Source organism: Anomaloglossus baeobatrachus, chromosome 1 (assembly GCF_048569485.1).
Source record: "Anomaloglossus baeobatrachus isolate aAnoBae1 chromosome 1, aAnoBae1.hap1, whole genome shotgun sequence".
NCBI lineage: Eukaryota > Metazoa > Chordata > Amphibia > Anura > Aromobatidae > Anomaloglossus > Anomaloglossus baeobatrachus.
The window spans coordinates 172,798,777-172,821,209 of record NC_134353.1 but is presented as its reverse complement, the minus strand read 5'-3'; the positions used below and the strand labels follow the sequence as shown (position 1 = coordinate 172,821,209).

The following is a 22,433-nucleotide window of genomic DNA, read 5'->3' as shown; positions in this document are numbered from 1 at the left end:
CACTCAGTGTACCTAGTGGCATCCTATACGTGGCTATTGGACTTTGCTATAGTCCCACTAGTGCAAAGACATTAGCAGAGCACATCTGCCTGCATTGCACACTACAACTCATTCTAACCAAGCCATTATACTAGCAAACACTCAGTGTACCTAGTGGCATCCTATACGTGGCTATTGGACTTTGCTATAGTCCCACTAGTGCAAAGACATTTGCAGAGCGCGTCTGCCTGCATTGCACACTCCAACTCATTAAAACCAAGCCATTATACTAGCAAACACTCAGTGTACCTAGTGGCATCCTATACGTGGCTATTGGACTTTGCTATAGTCCCACTAGTGCAAAGACATTTGCATAGCGCGTCTGCCTGCATTGCACACTCAAACTCATTTTAACTAAGCCATTATACTAGCAAACACTCAGTGTACCTAGTGGCATCCTATACGTGGCTATTGGACTTTGCTATAGTCCCACTAGTGCAAAGATATTAGCAGAGCACATCTGCCTGCATTGCACACTCCAACTTTTTTAAACTAAGCAATTTTACTAGCAAACACTCAGTGTACCTAGTGGCATCCTAAACGTGGCTATTGGACTTTGCTATAGTCCCACTAGTGCAAAGACATTTGCAGAGCACGTCTGCCTGCATTGCACACTACAACTCATTGTTACTAAGCCATTATACTAGCAAACACTCAGTGTACCTAGTTGTATCCTAAACGTGGCTATTGTACTTTTGTCTATTCACAGTATTGGAACGATATTTGCAGCACGTCTGCCTGCATTGCACACTCTAACTTTTTTAAACTCAGCCATTTATAGTAGCAAACACTCAGTGTACCTAGTTGTATCCTAAACGTGGCTATTGTACTTTTGTCAATTCACAGTATTGGAACGTTATTTGCAGCACGTCTGCCTGCATTGCACACTCAAACTTTTTTAAACTCAGCCATTTATAGTAGCAAACACTCAGTGTACCTAGTTGTATCCTAAACGTGGCTATTGTACTTTTGTCTATTCACAGTATTGGAACGATATTTGCAGCACGTCTGCCTGCATTGCACACTCTAACTTTTTTAAACTCAGCCATTATACTAGCAAACACTCAGTGTACCTAGTGGCATCCTATACGTGGCTATTGGACTTTGCTATAGTCCCACTAGTGCAAAGACATTAGCAGAGCACATCTGCCTGCATTGCACACTACAACTCATTCTAACCAAGCCATTATACTAGCAAACACTCAGTGTACCTAGTGGCATCCTATACGTGGCTATTGGACTTTGCTATAGTCCCACTAGTGCAAAGACATTTGCAGAGCGCGTCTGCCTGCATTGCACACTCCAACTCATTAAAACCAAGCCATTATACTAGCAAACACTCAGTGTACCTAGTGGCATCCTATACGTGGCTATTGGACTTTGCTATAGTCCCACTAGTGCAAAGACATTTGCATAGCGCGTCTGCCTGCATTGCACACTCAAACTCATTTTAACTAAGCCATTATACTAGCAAACACTCAGTGTACCTAGTGGCATCCTATACGTGGCTATTGGACTTTGCTATAGTCCCACTAGTGCAAAGATATTAGCAGAGCACATCTGCCTGCATTGCACACTCCAACTTTTTTAAACTAAGCAATTTTACTAGCAAACACTCAGTGTACCTAGTGGCATCCTAAACGTGGCTATTGGACTTTGCTATAGTCCCACTAGTGCAAAGACATTTGCAGAGCACGTCTGCCTGCATTGCACACTACAACTCATTGTTACTAAGCCATTATACTAGCAAACACTCAGTGTACCTAGTTGTATCCTAAACGTGGCTATTGTACTTTTGTCTATTCACAGTATTGGAACGATATTTGCAGCACGTCTGCCTGCATTGCACACTCTAACTTTTTTAAACTCAGCCATTTATAGTAGCAAACACTCAGTGTACCTAGTTGTATCCTAAACGTGGCTATTGTACTTTTGTCTATTCACAGTATTGGAACGATATTTGCAGCACGTCTGCCTGCATTGCACACTCTAACTTTTTTAAACTCAGCCATTATACTAGCAAACACTCAGTGTACCTAGTTGTATCCTAAACGTGGCTATTGTACTTTTGTCAATTCACAGTATTGGAACGTTATTTGCAGCACGTCTGCCTGCATTGCACACTCAAACTTTTTTAAACTCAGCCATTTATAGTAGCAAACACTCAGTGTACCTAGTTGTATCCTAAACGTGGCTATTGTACTTTTGTCAATTCACAGTATTGGAACGTTATTTGCAGCACGTCTGCCTGCATTGCACACTCAAACTTTTTTAAACTCAGCCATTTATAGTAGCAAACACTCAGTGTACCTAGTTGTATCCTAAACGTGGCTATTGTACTTTTGTCTATTCACAGTATTGGAACGTTATTTGCAGCACGTCTGCCTGCATTGCACACTCTAACTTTTTTAAACTCAGCCATTATACTAGCAAACACTCAGTGTACCTAGTTGTATCCTAAACGTGGCTATTTTACTTTTGTCTATTCACAGTATTGGAACGATATTTGCAGCACGTCTGCCTGCATTGCACACTCTAACTTTTTTAAACTCAGCCATTATACTAGCAAACACTCACTGTACCTAGTTGTATCCTAAACGTGGCTATTGTACTTTTGTCAATTCACAGTATTGGAACGTTATTTGCAGCACGTCTGCCTGCATTGCACACTCAAACTTTTTTAAACTCAGCCATTATACTAGCAAACACTCACTGTACCTAGTTGTATCCTAAACGTGGCTATTGTACTTTTGTCAATTCACAGTATTGGAACGTTATTTGCAGCACGTCTGCCTGCATTGCACACTCAAACTTTTTTAAACTCAGCCATTATACTAGCAAACACTCACTGTACCTAGTTGTATCCTAAACGTGGCTATTGTACTTTTGTCAATTCACAGTATTGGAACGTTATTTGCAGCACGTCTGCCTGCATTGCACACTCAAACTTTTTTAAACTCAGCCATTTATAGTAGCAAACACTCAGTGTACCTAGTTGTATCCTAAACGTGGCTATTGTACTTTTGTCTATTCACAGTATTGGAACGTTATTTGCAGCACGTCTGCCTGCATTGCACACTCTAACTTTTTTAAACTCAGCCATTATACTAGCAAACACTCAGTGTACCTAGTTGTATCCTAAACGTGGCTATTTTACTTTTGTCTATTCACAGTATTGGAACGATATTTGCAGCACGTCTGCCTGCATTGCACACTCTAACTTTTTTAAACTCAGCCATTATACTAGCAAACACTCACTGTACCTAGTTGTATCCTAAACGTGGCTATTGTACTTTTGTCAATTCACAGTATTGGAACGTTATTTGCAGCACGTCTGCCTGCATTGCACACTCAAACTTTTTTAAACTCAGCCATTTATAGTAGCAAACACTCAGTGTACCTAGTTGTATCCTAAACGTGGCTATTGTACTTTTGTCTATTCACAGTATTGGAACGTTATTTGCAGCACGTCTGCCTGCATTGCACACTCTAACTTTTTTAAACTCAGCCATTATACTAGCAAACACTCACTGTACCTAGTTGTATCCTAAACGTGGCTATTGTACTTTTGTCAATTCACAGTATTGGAACGTTATTTGCAGCACGTCTGCCTGCATTGCACACTCAAACTTTTTTAAACTCAGCCATTATACTAGCAAACACTCACTGTACCTAGTTGTATCCTAAACGTGGCTATTGTACTTTTGTCAATTCACAGTATTGGAACGTTATTTGCAGCACGTCTGCCTGCATTGCACACTCAAACTTTTTTAAACTCAGCCATTATACTAGCAAACACTCACTGTACCTAGTTGTATCCTAAACGTGGCTATTGTACTTTTGTCAATTCACAGTATTGGAACGTTATTTGCAGCACGTCTGCCTGCATTGCACACTCAAACTTTTTTAAACTCAGCCATTTATAGTAGCAAACACTCAGTGTACCTAGTTGTATCCTAAACGTGGCTATTGTACTTTTGTCTATTCACAGTATTGGAACGTTATTTGCAGCACGTCTGCCTGCATTGCACACTCAAACTTTTTTAAACTCAGCCATTTATAGTAGCAAACACTCAGTGTACCTAGTTGTATCCTAAACGTGGCTATTGTACTTTTGTCTATTCACAGTATTGGAACGTTATTTGCAGCACGTCTGCCTGCATTGCACACTCAAACTTTTTTAAACTCAGCCATTATACTAGCAAACACTCACTGTACCTAGTTGTATCCTAAACGTGGCTATTGTACTTTTGTCAATTCACAGTATTGGAACGATATTTGCAGGACATCTGCCTGCATTGCACACTCAAACTTTTTTAAACTCAGCCATTATACTAGCAAACACTCACTGTACCTAGTTGTATCCTAAACGTGGCTATTGTACTTTTGTCTATTCACACTACTGCAAATCTATGTGCAGCACCTCTGCATGACAACCTCGTGCTCTGTTTTTAATAAGCTATAATGATAGCACAAAATACTGCCATTTTGTGGCATCATAGAACTGGCTGTTGTATTCCATTAGTGCCCCACTGGTGACAAGCTATTTCTAGCACCTCTACATCACACCCTCATGCACATTTAGCTACGCTAATGTTATAGCAAACTCATGGAATTCATTGCTGCATTTCATAATTCGGAGGGATAGAAAGTCAGGCTTCCTTTAGCTTTTCCTTCTGTTCATAGACAGCATCTCCAAGACAAATTTCCCCTCCACGTCTAAGTGTGGAGAGGCAGCTAGTGCGCATGCGTGTGCCGATGTACCCCAGCTGCAGCATAATTACAGTGTTTCGCCTAGTGAGTATGCTCAGCCTGACTGTGCCATTCCTGACGCTAAGTCTTCATTTCGGGATACAGCGCATGCTCCCACACTAAGTGTGAAAAGCCTCTTTGCACAGGTGCTTGCATTCTGTGCCGGGTCTAAGTCCTGTTTTGTGCCTAGACACCATGCTAAAGCTGATAGTCTTTTTTCAGAGACTGTATTTCATGCTACTGAGCATGCTCAGGCACTTCCTGCATCAGAGACTAGGTCCGGTAATGAACTCTTTGGCCCTGGCCCTGATGTGGGGGTCCCATATAGACCACAGGGCATCAGGTGTCCTCCCAAATGGCTTGCAGAGGCCCACACCTATGACTTGTCACCGCATTATTGATGGTCAGACGATGACTGGTGAGGTGTTTGGGTCATGGCAGCCATGAGGTCATCATTGAAGTTGCGTTTCCAAATAGGACGCTAGTTATGCCACTCATGACGTGTCACTCTGCTTTTGTCTCCAGGAGGTGCATTGTGGTTCACCCTGGTTTGGGGCGGACCCAGGTTATAAAAGGGGCTGGAGCCAACAAGGAGGTGCGCAGTCTTCTATTATGCTCCGAAAGAGCACACCTCCATGTGTTGAACCCATTGCGGCTTTAGGCCAGAGGTAGGCAGGGATAGGGTGGTGGATGCAGGCCACCACCACAGTTGGTAACGCAGAACGGTTAAGACCAGCTCCTGTCCTAACAGTCCTGCTTGTGCAGCCCAGTGGCATTAACAGGCCTGCTGCTGCTGATGCGCCTGCTGTCCACAGGTGTGGCCCCTACGCACACGGTCAGCGTACTCAATGGCCCCTGTGTTGTTAACAGGGAGTTCCTGGGCTGGGTGGGCATGTGGACCCTGTGACGCTAACAGGGCTCACAGTCTCCAGATCCGAATGGCGTCTAACTCGGTTCAGGCTACTATTAGTTTCATAGCCACACAGCTCTGTATCCTCCACCAAACCTTCAAGTTGCCAACCTCTCCTTTTCCAACTGGGAGCACGGTGGACACTGACTGCTGAAGGTGATATATACCTTTCTCTTTCTTTTCTTATTAATTTTTGTTATATAGCGGTCACAGATTATATACCACTTTATCCAAATCTGCCAGTCCCACTGTAACAGATGTTGTTTCTTCAGCAAATGTTACAGTTGTTTAACCACCAAATCCACGGACCAAAATTTTTTTCCCCTTTCCAACACACCTGTTCCCCTTTCCAACAGCATCTGTCCTTTTTCAACTCATTTTGGGATATGACCAAAAGTGCAACTGTGCAGGGACACCGTACTCAACGCCATCTCAGCACAGCAGCCATCCCTCGGTCCCTCCGATGTGGACAAGTAAAAGACCATTTCCTCCTATCCATGACAAAGTGTTGAGATTCACTCTGTGCAGCACTGGTGTTTAGTGGAAAAGTAGATCTAAGATTGCGTACCACATTCTGCAGATACTCCTGTATACGTGCGTCTATTTCTATGGCAGGAATTAGTTCGCCAAATTTTGTCTTGTACCGGGGATCTAACAGTGTGGCAACCCAGTATTCAGGATTACTTCAAATTCATACAATCCGAGGGTCATGTAGGTAGTGCAGCAAGAAGGCGCTCATGTGTCTTGTGCATCCAGGAGGACCAAGTCCTTGGTGTGTTGGTGGCAGAGAGGTGAGAATCGTGCATCCTTCCTCTGCCCTCTACCCACAACCTCGCACAACCGAAATGTGAGCAAGCTCTCACTCATCTGCTGAGTCTTCCATGCCCATCGCCAGTTCGTCCTCCATTTCTTCATGGGCTCCTGCACTTTCATCAACACTTTTTGCTGATACTATGCGCCCTTGTTAATCCCTCTCCCTCACCATGACTGCCGCATAGGTGCCGCTGACCATCTGGACCTCGTAGATCTTGTTATCCCTTCCGCATATGACTCCTCCTGTACTTCCTCCCCTTCCTCTTGTCCCAACACCTGACTCCGAATAATAATTACAGTGTGCTCCATCATGTAGATGACCAGAATTGTCACGCTGAGAATGACATTGCCAGTGCTAAACATCTTCGTCGACATTTCAAAACTGTGTAGCAGGGTGCATAGGTCCTTGATCTGACACCACTCCAGCAGCGTGATCTGCACCACCTCTGGATCAACTTATCCCAGGCTATATGTCTTACCGTATTTCAGCAGGGCTCTGCGGTGCTGCCACACACGCTGCAACATGTGCAGATTCCAATTCCTGCGTGTCGGAACATCGCATTTCCGGCGTTTAACTGCCAGACCCTAAGACTTCCGGAGTGATGAAAGTTGTTGAGCTGCTGTGTGCGCACGATGGAAGTGAGCACATAGCGAGCGTGCCCGCTGCACAAGGCCATGTAGGCCGTGATGGTGTTTTAAAAATTGCTGGAGAATTCGGATCAACATGTGAGCCATAAAAGGCACGTGTGTCACATTGCCCTGAGGATGGCCCGCAGCCAGGTTTGCATCATTGCCGCACACGGCTGTTAAGTCACCAACGGAGTCCGCTCCGTCAATTTGTACTCCGGTCGCCAGGTGACAACGTGTTCCTTTCATGAATAGTGCTGATGATGGGAGAGTAGTCGATGCCAGCGGCGCAGGTGGACGCAGGTTATGCTCACCCACTGGGCTGCATTACCTTGACAGATGCAGAATCTCTGGCTGAATGTAGCTGGTGGGTATCTCACAGATGAAATACCATCATTCAGCTACAACCAATGGGAAGACACCACACCCTTTTTTATGCCCATCCTGTCTGCAGACCACTGCCAGACATAGCTATGAACCTCTGGTTAATTTTACCCCCAGTTCAGTTTTATGATTTTGTGTGCTTGTTACCTGACTACTTTTCCTGCTTGCTGTTTATGTACCTTGTTGGCCGATACGCATTTCACCTCTGCTTGTTTTCTGATTAAGTCCTGGCCGTCCCATTCTGTTCCTGTTCCTCAATTAATGTTTTGACCCTGCCTGACTACTATTCTCTGTAATAGCGGTGTGACTCACATTTCCCATACATTTCAAAGTAAAACTTTGACCGCCTGATGGCATTGAGCTCTGCTGCCAGCATAGTAAGGAGGTGTGTGGTAGTCCTTGTGCGCAGTTGCAAGGAAGGGTGGCCTGACCACACAGGGTTTGCGCAAAGGTAGAGGACCCACACGAGGTTGAAGAGGCAGAAGCAGTGTATTAACTTCTACATACAGAACAAGGATTGAAACAACTCGTGGGGACGGCAAGACTTGTACAGCAGACCCTTCTCCATCTCTCACCATAGTTTGCCAGTGCCCAGTCAGTGACATGTAATGACCCTGTCTATGCTTACTGGTCCAAGTATCTGTGTTGAAATGCACCCTGTCGCACACAGATTTTCTCAAGGAAGTGGTGATGTTGTGTGCGACATGCCGGTGTAGCGCGGGCATGCTTTTCTTGGAGAAGCAGTGGTGATTGGGCATCTGGTACTGGGGCACAGCGACAGACATAAGGTCTGTAAAATCCTGTGTGTCCACTACGCGTAAAGGCAGCATTTCGGTAGCCAACAGCTTACAGAGGGATAGAGTCAACCACTTAGCTTTGTCATGGGTCGCAGTAAGTGGCCTTTTATTTGACCACATCTGAGGGACAGAGATCTGGCTGCTGTCTGTAGACGGTGTTGAGTAGGGTGTCCCTGGAAAAATGCAGGTTTGTGAGAAAAGTGCAGGCGGAGACATGATGTTGGCTTCATCTTGCCTTCAGATCTGTTCATCTTGTATCATTTTTAAAAAACACAGCAAGCAAGGGTTACTCCAAGCGGAGTCTCCCTTTTTTTCCAAAAATTGGGCCCCACACAGACACCTTATCAGTGGCAGCACTTGTGCCCTAGTTGCAAACAGGATGTTTTGATTTGCATCAAGCACATTCCAAATCCACAAGCATTTACTCTCCCCAGGATGACACAGGGGTAGTAAATTCCTTCTGGATCCATGACTTGTTCATTTTGATGAACGTCAGTCTGTCCACATTGTCACTGGACAGACGCGTGCGCTTATCTGTCAGCACACACCCAGCAGCACTGAAGACACGTTCAGAGACAACGCTGGCAGCTGGACACGACAAAATCTTCGAGGCGTAACTGGAGAGCTCTTGACATTTTTCTAGATTTGAAGCACAAAAGGAGCAAGGCTCCATTTGCAAAGTCATTGCATCGATGTTCATTTGGAGATACTCCTGTATCATCCTCTCCATCCGTTGACTATGTGTCAGACTTGTTGTCTCTGGTGGCCTTGCAAAGGAGGGTCTAAAAAAATTATGAAAAGATTCCATAAAATTGCTGTTACCAGCACCAGATACGGTCCTACTGGTACGGGTAGACTGTTGAAGATGACGAGGCCGTCCCATGTTTGTCAAGTTACAACTGGGAGAATCACTCCCTTCACCTGCACGGTTGTTTGGTGGAAAAGCCGAGCTAAGATCGAGTAACAGCTTCTGCTGATACTCCTGCATACATGCGTCCCTTTCTATGGGTGGAATTATGTCACAAAATTTGGACTTGTCCCGGGGATCTAATAGTGTGGCAAGCCAGTAGTCATCATCACTTCTAATTTTGACAATACGAGGGTCATGTTGGAGGTAGTGCAACAAGAAGGCACTCATGTGTCTTGCGCAGCCATGCGCACCAAGTCCACGCTGTGTTTGTGGCATAGAGGTGCTAACCGTTCTTTCTTCCTCTGTCATCTCCCCCCAACCTCTTTCAACTGAAATTTGACCAAGGTCCCCCTCATCTGCTGAGTCTTCCATGTCCATGGACAGTTCGTCCTCCATATCTTCATGTCCTCCTGCACCTTCCTCAACATCTCACCTGCTACCATGCGCCCTTGTTGATCCCTGTCCCCCATGGTCCCATGCCTGCCGCGTTGGTGATGATGAACGTCTGGACCTTGGTGATGTTGTTGTGTCTTGCGCATATGAATCCTCCTGTAGTTCCTCCCCTTCCTGTTGTCCCACCCCCTGACTACGAATAGTGTTTAGCGTGTGCTCCAGCATGTAAATGACTGTAATCGTCATGCTGATAATGGCATTGTCAGCGCTAAACATATTCGTCGCCATGTCGAAACTGTGCAGAAGGGTGCATAGGTCCTTGATCTGAGATCACTCCATCAGGGTGATCTGCCCCACTTCTGCATCTCGTTGGCCCAGGCTATACATCATGACGTATTGCACCAGGGCTCGCCGGTGCTGCCACAGTCGCTGTAACATGTGGAGAGTTGAATTCCAGCGTGTCGCCACATCGCATTTCAGGCGATGAACCGGCAGGCCGAAAGACTTCTGGAGCGATGCAAGTCGCTCAGGTGCGGCGGTTGAACGGCGGAAGTGAGCACTGCAGACAGTTTCCGTGCCCTGGTCAGAAGGCCATCTAGGCCGGGATAGTGTGTTAAAAATTGCTGGACAACAAGGTTAAACACGTGAGCCATACAAGGCACGTGTGTCACCTTGCCCAGGCGAAGGGCCGCACCCAGGTTTGCAGCATTGTCGCACACGGCCTTACCAGGCTGCAGGTTGAGTGGAGACAACCATTTATCAAAATCAGTCTCCAGAGCTGCCCACAACTCAGTCGCTGTGTGACTCCTATTTCAAAGACATGTCAAGCTAAAGACCGCCTGATGCCGTTGCGCTCTGCTACCAGCATAGTAATGAGGGGTGCGTGATTCCTTCTGCGCAGTGAGAACGCTGGTGGCCTGACCAGGCAGGCTTGGGGCGGAGGTGGAGGACCCAGATGAGGTGGAGGATGCAGAAGCAGTGGCGGAACTTGGACAGACAGAGGATTGACACACAAGTCGTGGGGACGGCAAGACTTGTGCAGCAGACCCTTCACCATCTATCACCATAGTTACCCAGTGGCCAGTCAGCGACATGTAACGTCCCTGTCCATGCTTACTGGTCCAAGTATCGGTGGTGAAATGCACCCGTTCACACACAGAGTTTCTCAAGGAAGCGGTGATGTTGTGTGCGACATGCTGGTGTAGCGCAGGCACACCTTTCTTAGAGAAGTAGTGGCGACTAGGCATCTGGTACTGGGGCACAGCGACAGACATAAGGTCTCTAAAATCCTGTGTGTCCACTAGGCGGAAAGGCAGCATTTCTGTAGTCAACAGCTTACAGAGGGATAGAGTCAACCTCTTCGCTTTGTCATGGGTCGCAGGAAGTGGCCTTTTATTTGACCACATCTGAGGGACAGAGATCTGGCTGCTGTGTGTAGACGGTGTTGAGTCGGGTGTCCCTGGAAAAATGCAGCTTTGTGAGGAAAGTGCAGGCGGAGACATGATGTTGCCTTCATCCAAAGTTGGTGCTATCGATGTCTGAGAGAGCTGTACACACTCACTTGTTTCCCCTTCCAAACCAACTGACGACCTACCAAGCAAACTGCCTGTTGCGGTTACAGTGGTGGAAGTTGTGGGTGGAAAAACAGGTGTGACAGCTGTCCCCACAGTCCTAGAAGATGACGAGCGCGCGGATGCACTGGAAGGGGCAGGCGGTGGATGGTTCGCTCCGCTAGGCCGCATTGCAGCACGGTGAGCTTCCCATCGGGCCATATGATATTTATTCATGTGACGATTCATGGAAGAAGTTGTCAAACTGCTGAGGTTTTGACCTCTACTAAGAGAACCATGACAAATTTTACAGATCACATAATTTGGGCGATCTTTTTCTATGTCAAAAAAGGACCTGGCTAGGCAAGGCTTAGAGGCCATGCGACCTGTTGATCCACCCCGAATAATGCTCAGAGGCAGAGTGGTGGCTGAGGATGCAGTTGTAGACGTGCTACCAGTGCTCCGACTGTGTCCAGGAAGGCGCCAGGTTACTTCGACGTCGGTTGCATCCTCCTCCACCGCCTCTGTTGACCTCCTCGAGTGTCTGACTGTGGGTTGACAGTAGGTGTGATCTAGAACTTAATCATCAATTGTTGTGTTTGCACTCCCCTACCCCTCAGACCGAGTTTCTTCTTGCCCTGACCGAATATTTAAGTTGTCATCCCAATCGGGTATCTGCGTCTCATCTTCATCAGTATGTTCCTCATTGCCTATAACCACAGTTGTTGGAAAGGCAGCATTTTGGTAGCCAACAGTTTGCATATGATGAAAGTCAACCTCCAAGCCATTTCATGCCCTTCTAAAAGCATGTAAAACACAGCGAGGGGACTCCAACCACAGTCTCCCTCGTTGCCACTAACTGGGCCACACACACCCCACTTGACTGGCATCGGTTGAGCCCCCTTTTGAAAAAGAAAAAGATGCTTTGCATGAAGCACTCTCAAAAATACGCGTGCCTTTCCCGTCCCCTGGCTGACCCAGGGGAAGAAAAGTCCTCTGAGAGCCATGACTTGTTCATCTTGGTTCTTTTAGAGACACAGCGAGGGGACTCCAACCACAGTCTCCCTCGTTGCCACTAACTGGGCCACACACACCCCACTTGACTGGCATCGGTTGAGCCCCCTTTTGAAAAAGAAAAAGATGCTTTGCATGAAGCACTCTCAAAAATACGCGTGCCTTTCCCGTCCCCTGGCTGACCCAGGGGAAGAAAAGTCCTCTGAGAGCCATGACTTGTTCATCTTGGTTCTTTTAGAGACACAGCGAGGGGACTCCAACCACAGTCTCCCTCGTTGCCACTAACTGGGCCACACACACCCCACTTGACTGGCATCGGTTGAGCCCCCTTTTGAAAAAGAAAAAGATGCTTTGCATGAAGCACTCTCAAAAATACGCGTGCCTTTCCCGTCCCCTGGCTGACCCAGGGGAAGAAAAGTCCTCTGAGAGCCATGACTTGTTCATCTTGGTTCTTTTAGAGACACAGCGAGGGGACTCCAACCACAGTCTCCCTCGTTGCCACTAACTGGGCCACACACACCCCACTTGACTGGCATCGGTTGAGCCCCCCTTTTGACAAAGAAAAAGATGCTTTGCATGAAGCACTCTCAAAAATACGCGTGCCTTTCCCGTCCCCTGGCTGACCCAGGGGAAGAAAAGTCCTCTGAGAGCCATGACTTGTTCATCTTGGTTCTTTTAGAGACACAGCGAGGGGACTCCAACCACAGTCTCCCTCGTTGCCACTAACTGGGCCACACACACCCCACTTGACTGGCATCGGTTGACCCCCCCTTTTGACAAAGAAAAAGATGCTTTTCATGAAGCACTCTCAAAAATACGCGTGCCTTTCCCGTCCCCTGGCTGACCCAGGGGAAGAAAAGTCCTCTGAGAGCCATGACTTGTTCATCTTGGTTCTTTTAGAGACACAGCGAGGGGACTCCAACCACAGTCTCCCTCGTTGCCACTAACTGGGCCACACACACCCCACTTGACTGGCATCGGTTGAGCCCCCTTTTGACAAAGAAAAAGATGCTTTTCATGAAGCACTCTCAAAAATACGCGTGCCTTTCCCGTCCCCTGGCTGACCCAGGGGAAGAAAAGTCCTCTGAGAGCCATGACTTGTTCATCTTGGTTCTTTTAGAGACACAGCGAGGGGACTCCAACCACAGTCTCCCTCGTTGCCACTAACTGGGCCACACACACCCCACTTGACTGGCATCGGTTGACCCCCCCTTTTGACAAAGAAAAAGATGCTTTGCATGAAGCACTCTCAAAAATACGCGTGCCTTTCCCGTCCCCTGGCTGACCCAGGGGAAGAAAAGTCCTCTGAGAGCCATGACTTGTTCATCTTGGTTCTTTTAGAGACACAGCGAGGGGACTCCAACCACAGTCTCCCTCGTTGCCACTAACTGGGCCACACACACCCCACTTGACTGGCATCGGTTGACCCCCCCTTTTGACAAAGAAAAAGATGCTTTGCATGAAGCACTCTCAAAAATACGCGTGCCTTTCCCGTCCCCTGGCTGACCCAGGGGAAGAAAAGTCCTCTGAGAGCCATGACTTGTTCATCTTGGTTCTTTTAGAGACACAGCGAGGGGACTCCAACCACAGTCTCCCTCGTTGCCACTAACTGGGCCACACACACCCCACTTGACTGGCATCGGTTGAGCCCCCTTTTGAAAAAGAAAAAGATGCTTTGCATGAAGCACTCTCAAAAATACGCGTGCCTTTCCCGTCCCCTGGCTGACCCAGGGGAAGAAAAGTCCTCTGAGAGCCATGACTTGTTCATCTTGGTTCTTTTAGAGACACAGCGAGGGGACTCCAACCACAGTCTCCCTCGTTGCCACTAACTGGGCCACACACACCCCACTTGACTGGCATCGGTTGAGCCCCCCTTTTGACAAAGAAAAAGATGCTTTGCATGAAGCACTCTCAAAAATACGCGTGCCTTTCGCCTCCCCTGGCTGACCCAGGGGAAGAAAAGTCCTCTGAGAGCCAGGTCCACATTGTCAGTGGACAGACACGTGTGCTTATCTGCCAGCAGACCCCCAGCAGCACTGAAGACAGGTTCCGAGAGAACGCTGGCTGCAGGACACGACAAGATCCTCAAGGCGTACGTGGCGAGCTCAGGCAATTTATCCAGATTGGAAGCCTAAAATGAGCAGGGCTCAAGTTGCACAATAATGGAATCGATGTTTCTTTGCATATACTCATATATCTGTGTGTCTCCCTCTTTTTCCTTGTCCAGCTGTTTTGTTTTCACATGAGTATATGTCCTTGTCACTTTCCCATGTGTTTGTGTTATGTTGTGAGTTGTTTGTCACCTTTTGGACACCTTTCAGGGTGTTTTCTAGGTGTTTTACTGTGTTTGTGATTGCCTGCCATTGTTTCCTATGGGCTCGAGTTCGGTTCGTCGAACGTTCGACGAGCCGAACTCGAGCCAGACCCCCCGTTCGGCGAACCGCCTCGAGCCGAACCGGGACCGGTTCGCTCATCTCTACCAAGGACATCTTGATCTGCAATCAAATGCTCTGCCACTGAGCTATACCCCCTACATATTAATAAAAGAAATAATGTTTTTTTGTTTTTGATACATAAAATTTGAAGATTTTTAGAAACTTTTACATTGTGGTGCACTTCCTTTACTCTGATGTGCTTTAGTCTTTCCAAAAAAGACTTTGATGATTGCATAAAGCACACAAAATACTCAAGAATTCTTATTACACAGAATGACTCTTTGTTTTAGAGAGTCCGATGTATTAAATTAAACGATTTACATAATTTTTTTAATCACTATTTAAAAGAAATAATTTTCCATTTTATTCCTTAATTTACTTATTTAAACTTTAGAGAAAGAAAGCAAATTTACTTCATAAGTCACAATTAAATAAAACTTGTGCTAAGTTCAGCCTGATATGGATAAGCTGTCTAAATGACATTATTGAAAGGTGTGAAAATTGTTACATTTTTATGAAAACCATACTACAGGGGGCACTTGGATTTGAACCAAGGACCTCTTGATCTGCAGTCAAATGCTCTGCCACTGAGCTATACCCCTACATATTAATAAAAGAAATAATGTTTTTTTGTTTTTGATACATAAAGTTTGAAGATTTTTAGAAACTTCTACATTGTGGTGCACTTCCTTTACTCTGATGTGCTTTAGTATTTCCAAAAAAAAGACTTTGATGATTGCATAAATCACACAAAATACTCAAGAATTTTTATTACACAGAATGACTCTTTGTTTTAGAGAGTCCGATGTATTAAATGAAACGATTTACATAATTTTTTTAATCACTATTTAAAAGAAAGAATTTTCCATTTTATTCCTTAATTTTCTTATTTAAACTTTATAGAAAGAAAGCAAATTTACTTCATAAGTCACGTTTAAACAAAACTTGTGCTAAGTTCAGCCTGATATGGATAAGCTGTCTAAATGATATTATTGAAAGGTGTGAAAATTGTTACATTTTTATGAAAACCATACTACAGGGGGCACTCGGATTTGAACCAAGGATCTCTTGATCTGCAGTCAAATGCTCTACCACTGAGTTATACCCCCTACATATTAATAAAAGAAATAATGTTTTTTTGTTTTTGATACATAAAATTTGAAGATTTTTAGAAACTTTTACATTGTGGTGCACTTCCTTTACTCTGATGTGCTTTAGTCTTTCCAAAAAAGACTTTGATGATTGCATAAAGCACACAAAATACTCAAGAATTTTTATTACACAGAATGACTCTTTGTTTTAGAGAGTCCGATGTATTAAATGAAACGATTTACATAATTTTTTTAATCACTATTTAAAAGAAAGAATTTTCCATTTTATGCCTTAATTTTCTTATTTAAACTTTATAGAAAGAAAGCAAATTTACTTCATAAGTCACGTTTAAATAAAACTTGTGCTAAGTTCAGCCTGATATGGATAAGCTGTCTAAATGATATTATTGAAAGGTGTGAAAATTGTTACATTTTTAGGAAAACCATACTACAGGGGGCACTCAGATTTGAACCAAGGACCTCTTGATCTGCAGTTAAATGCTCTGCCACTGAGCTATACCCCCTACATATTAATAAAAGAAATAATGTTTTTTGGTTTTTGATACATAAAATTTAAAGATTTTTAGAAACTTTTACATTGTGGTGCACTTCCTTTACTCTGATGTGCTTTAGTCTTTCCAAAAAAAAGACTTTGATGATTGCATTAATCACACAAAATACTCAAGAATTTTTATTAAACAGAATGACTCTTTGTTTTAGAGAGTCCGATGTATTAAATTAAACGATTTACATAATTTTTTTAATCACTATTTAAAAGAAAGAATTTTCCATTTTATTCCTTAATTTTTTTATTTAAACTTTATAGAAAGAAAGCAAATTTACTTCATAAGTCACGTTTAAATATTACTTGTGCTAAGTTCAGCCTGATATGGATAAGCTGTCTAAATGATATTATTGAAAGGTGTGAAAATTGTTACATTTTTATGAAAACCATACTACAGGGGGCACTTGCATTTGAGCCAAGGACTTCTTGATCTGTAGTCAAATGCTCTGCCACTGAGCTACACCCCCTACATATTAATAAAAGAAATAATGTTTTTTTGTTTTTGATACATAAAATTTGAAGATTTTTAGAAACATTTATATTTTTGTGCACTTCCTTTACTCTGATGTGCTTTAGTCTTTCCAAAAAGACTTTGATGATTGCATAAAGCACACAAAATACTCATGAATTTTTATTACACAGAATGACACTTTGTTTTAGAGAGTCTGATGTATTAAATGAAATGATTTACATAATTTTTTTAATCACTATTTAAAAGAAAGAATTTTCCATTTTATTCCTTAATTTTCTTATTTAAACTTTATAGAAAGAAAGCAAATTTACTTCATAAGTCACGTTTAAATAAAACTTGTGCTAAGTTCAGCCTGATATGGATAAGCTGTCTAAATGATATTATTGAAAGGTGTGAAAATTGTTACATTTTTATGAAAACCATACTACAGGGGGCACTTGGATTTGAGCCAAGGACCTCTTGATCTGCAGTCAAATGCTCTGCCACTGAGCTATACCCCCTACATATTAATAAAAGAAATAATGTTTTTTTGTTTTTGATACATAAAATTTGAAGATTTTTAGAAACATTAACATTGTGGTGCACTTCCTTTACTCTGATGTGCTTTAGTCTTTCCAAAAAAGACTTTGATGATTGCATAAAGCACACAAAATACTCATGAATTTTTATTACACAGAATGACACTTTGTTTTAGAGAGTCCGATGTATTAAATGAAATGATTTACATAATTTTTTTAATCACTATTTAAAAGAAAGAATTTTCCATTTTATTCCTTAATTTTCTTATTTAAACTTTATAGAAAGAAAGCAAATTTACTTCATAAGTCACGTTTAAATAAAACTTGTGCAAAGTTCAGCCTGATATGGATAAGCTGTCTAAATGATATTATTGAAAGGTGTGAAAATTGTTACATTTTTATGAAAACCATACTACAGGGGGCACTTGGATTTGAGCCAAGGACCTCTTGATCTGCAGTCAAATGCTCTGCCACTGAGCTACACCCCCTACATGTTAATAAAAGAAATAATGTTTTTTTGTTTTTGATACATAAAATTTGAAGATTTTTAGAAACATTTACATTGTGGTGCACTTCCTTTACTCTGATGTGCTTTAGTCTTTCCAAAAAAAGACTTTGATGATTGCATAAAGCACACAAAATACTCATGAATTTTTATTACACAGAATGACACTTTGTTTTAGAGAGTCTGATGTATTAAATGAAACGATTTACATAATTTTTTTAATCACTATTTAAAAGAAAGAATTTTCCATTTTATTCCTTAATTTTCTTATTTAAACTTTATAAAAAGAAAGCAAATTTACTTCATAAGTCACGTTTAAACAAAACTTGTGCTAAGTTCAGCCTGATATGGATAAGCTGTCTAAATGATATTATTGAAAGGTGTGAAAAAGGTTACATTTTTATGAAAACCATACTACAGGGGGCACTTGGATTTGAGCCAAGGACCTCTTGATATGCAGTCAAATTTTCTGCCACTGAGATATACCCCCTACATTTTAATAAAAGAAATAATTTTTTTTGTTTTTGATACATAAAATTTAAAGATTTTTAGAAACTTTTACATTGTGGTGCACTTCCTTTACTCTGATGTGCTTTAGTCTTTCCAAAAAAAAGACTTTGATGATTGCATAAATCACACAAAATACTCAAGAATTTTTATTACACAGAATGACTCTTTGTTTTAGAGAGTCCGATGTATTAAATGAAACGATTTACATAATTTTTTTAATCACTATTTAAAAGAAAGAATTTTCCATTTTATTCCTTAATTTTCTTATTTAAACTTTATAAAAAGAAAGCAAATTTACTTCATAAGTCACGTTTAAACAAAACTTGTGCTAAGTTCAGCCTGATATGGATAAGCTGTCTAAATGATATTATTGAAAGGTGTGAAAAAGGTTACATTTTTATGAAAACCATACTACAGGGGGCACTTGGATTTGAGCCAAGGACCTCTTGATATGCAGTCAAATTTTCTGCCACTGAGATATACCCCCTACATTTTAATAAAAGAAATAATTTTTTTTGTTTTTGATACATAAAATTTAAAGATTTTTAGAAACTTTTACATTGTGGTGCACTTCCTTTACTCTGATGTGCTTTAGTCTTTCCAAAAAAAAGACTTTGATGATTGCATAAATCACACAAAATACTCAAGAATTTTTATTACACAGAATGACTCTTTGTTTTAGAGAGTCCGATGTATTAAATGAAACGATTTACATAATTTTTTTAATCACTATTTAAAAGAAAGAATTTTCCATTTTATTCCTTAATTTTCTTATTTAAACTTTATAGAAAGAAAGCAAATTTACTTCATAAGTCACGTTTAAATAAAACTTGTGCTAAGTTAAGCCTGATATGGATAAGCTGTCTAAATGATATTATTGAAAGGTGTGAAAATTGTTACATTTTTATGAAAACCATACTACAGGGGGCACTTGGATTTGAACCAAGGACCTCTTGATCTGCAGTCAAATGCTCTGCCACTGAGCTATACCCCCTACATATTAATAAAAGAAATAACGTTTTTTTGTTTTTGATACATAAAATTTAAAGATTTTTAGAAACTTTTACATTGTGGTGCACTTCCTTTACTCTGATGTGCTTTAGTCTTTCCAAAAAAAAGACTTTGATGATTGCATAAATCACACAAAATACTCAAGAATTTTTATTACACAGAATGACTCTTTGTTTTAGAGAGTCCGATGTATTAAATGAAACGATTTACATAATTTTTTTAATCACTATTTAAAAGAAAGAATTTTCCATTTTATTCCTTAATTTTCTTATTTAAACTTTATAGAAAGAAAGCAAATTTACTTCATAAGTCACGTTTAAATAAAACTTGTGCTAAGTTAAGCCTGATATGGATAAGCTGTCTAAATGATATTATTGAAAGGTGTGAAAATTTTTACATTTTTATGAAAACCATACTACAGGGGGCACTCGGATTTGAACCAAGGACCTCTTGATCTGCAGTCAAATGCTCTGCCACTGAGTTATACCCCCTACATATTAATAAAAGAAATAATGTTTTTTTGTTTTTGATACATAAAATTTAAAGATTTTTAGAAACTTTTACATTGTGGTGCACTTCCTTTACTCTGATGTGCTTTAGTCTTTCCAAAAAAAAGACTTTGATGATTGCATGAATCACACAAAATACTCAAGAATTTTTATTACACAGAATGACTCTTTGTTTTAGAGAGTCCGATGTATTAAATGAAACGATTTACATAATTTTTTTAATCACTATTTAAAAGAAAGAATTTTCCATTTTATTCCTTAATTTTCTTATTTAAACTTTATAAAAAGAAAGCAAATTTACTTCATAAGTCACGTTTAAACAAAACTTGTGCTAAGTTCAGCCTTATATGGATAAGCTGTCTAAATGATATTATTGAAAGGTGTGAAAAAGGTTACATTTTTATGAAAACCATACTACAGGGGGCACTTGGATTTGAGCCAAGGACCTCTTGATCTGCAGTCAAATGCTCTGCCACTGAGTTATACCCCCTACATATTAATTAAAGCAATAATGTTTTTTTGTTTTTGATACATAAAATTTAAAGATTTTTAGAAACTTTTACATTGTGGTGCACTTCCTTTACTCTGATGTGCTTTAGTCTTTCAAAAAAAAAGACTTTGATGATTGCATAAATCACAGAAAATACTCAAGAACTTTTATTACACAGAATGACTCTTTGTTTTAGAGAGTTAGATGTATTAAATGAAACGATTTACATAATTTTTTTAATCACTATTTAAAAGAAAGAATTTTCCATTTTATTCCTTAATTTTCTTATTTAAACTTTATAGAAAGAAAGCAAATTTACTTCATAAGTCACATTTAAACAAAACTTGTGCTAAGTTCAGCCTGAAATGGATAAGCTGTCTAAATGATATTATTGAAAGGTGTGAAAATTGTTACATTTTTATGAAAACCATACTACAGGGGGCACTTGGATTTGAGCCAAGGACCTCTTGATATGCAGTCAAATTCTCTGCCACTGAGATATACCCCCTACATTTTAATAAAAGAAATAATTTTTTTTGTTTTTGATACATAAAATTTGAAGATTTTTAGAAACATTTACATTGTGGTGCACTTCCTTTACTCTGATGTGCTTTAGTCTTTCCAAAAAAAGACTTTGATGATTGCATAAAGCGCACAAAATACTCATGAATTTTTATTACACAGAATGACACTTTGTTTTAGAGAGTCTGATGTATTAAATGAAATGATTTACATAATTTTTTTAATCACTATTTAAAAGAAAGAATTTTCCATTTTATTCCTTAATTTTCTTATTTAAACTTCATAGAAAGAAAGCAAATTTACTTCATAAGTCACGTTTAAACAAAACTTGTGCTAAGTTCAGCCTGATATGGATAAGCTGTCTAAATGATATTATTGAAAGGTGTGAAAATTGTTACATTTTTATGAAAACCATACTACAGGGGGCACTCGGATTTGAACCAAGGACCTCTTGATCTGCAGTCAAATGCTCTGCCACTGAGCTATACCCCCTACATATTAATAAAAGAAATAACGTTTTTTTGTTTTTGATACATAAAATTTAAAGATTTTTAGAAACTTTTACATTGTGGTGCACTTCCTTTACTCTGATGTGCTTTAGTCTTTCCAAAAAAAAGACTTTGATGATTGCATAAATCACACAAAATACTCAAGAATTTTTATTACACAGAATGACTCTTTGTTTTAGAGAGTCCGATGTATTAAATGAAATGATTTACATAATTTTTTTAATCACTATTTAAAAGAAAGAATTTTCCATTTTATTCCTTAATTTTCTTATTTAAACTTTATAGAAAGAAAGCAAATTTACTTCATAAGTCACGTTTAAACAAAACTTGTGCTAAGTTCAGCCTTATATGGATAAGCTGTCTAAATGATATTATTGAAAGGTGTGAAAAAGGTTACATTTTTATGAAAACCATACTACAGGGGGCACTTGGATTTGAGCCAAGGACCTCTTGATCTGCAGTCAAATGTTCTGCCACTGAGTTATACCCCCTACATATTAATTAAAGCAATAATGTTTTTTTGTTTTTGATACATAAAATTTAAAGATTTTTAGAAACTTTTACATTGTGGTGCACTTCCTTTACTCTGATGTGCTTTAGTCTTTCCAAAAAAGACTTTGATGATTGCATAAAGCACACAAAATACTCATGAATTTTTATTACACAGAATGACACTTTGTTTTAGAGAGTCCGATGTATTAAATGAAATGATTTACATAATTTTTTTAATCACTATTTAAAAGAAAGAATTTTCCATTTTATTCCTTAATTTTCTTATTTAAACTTTATAGAAAGAAAGCAAATTTACTTCATAAGTCACGTTTAAATAAAACTTGTGCAAAGTTCAGCCTGATATGGATAAGCTGTCTAAATGATATTATTGAAAGGTGTGAAAATTGTTACATTTTTATGAAAACCATACTACAGGGGGCACTTGGATTTGAGCCAAGGACCTCTTGATCTGCAGTCAAATGCTCTGCCACTGAGCTACACCCCCTACATGTTAATAAAAGAAATAATGTTTTTTTGTTTTTGATACATAAAATTTGAAGATTTTTAGAAACATTTACATTGTGGTGCACTTCCTTTACTCTGATGTGCTTTAGT

The 22,433-nt window shown here is 40.8% G+C and overlaps 5 non-coding genes across 5 annotated transcripts; all 5 read right to left on the bottom strand.

Moving 5' to 3' along the window:
• Nucleotides 1–15,154: 15,154 nt before the first annotated feature.
• TRNAC-GCA (transfer RNA cysteine (anticodon GCA)) lies at nucleotides 15,155–15,226 on the bottom strand. Its single transcript has one exon. It is a non-coding gene; the product is annotated as a tRNA-Cys (tRNA).
• A 435-nt stretch (nucleotides 15,227–15,661) lies between these two features.
• Nucleotides 15,662–15,733, bottom strand: TRNAC-GCA (transfer RNA cysteine (anticodon GCA)). Its single transcript has one exon. It is a non-coding gene; the product is annotated as a tRNA-Cys (tRNA).
• Nucleotides 15,734–17,180: 1,447 nt separating this feature from the next.
• TRNAC-GCA (transfer RNA cysteine (anticodon GCA)) lies at nucleotides 17,181–17,252 on the bottom strand. The gene has a single exon. It is a non-coding gene; the product is annotated as a tRNA-Cys (tRNA).
• Nucleotides 17,253–19,207: 1,955 nt separating this feature from the next.
• On the bottom strand, nucleotides 19,208–19,279 carry TRNAC-GCA (transfer RNA cysteine (anticodon GCA)). Its single transcript has one exon. It is a non-coding gene; the product is annotated as a tRNA-Cys (tRNA).
• A 1,958-nt stretch (nucleotides 19,280–21,237) lies between these two features.
• TRNAC-GCA (transfer RNA cysteine (anticodon GCA)) lies at nucleotides 21,238–21,309 on the bottom strand. The gene has a single exon. It is a non-coding gene; the product is annotated as a tRNA-Cys (tRNA).
• Between the last annotated feature and the right edge of the window lie 1,124 nt (nucleotides 21,310–22,433).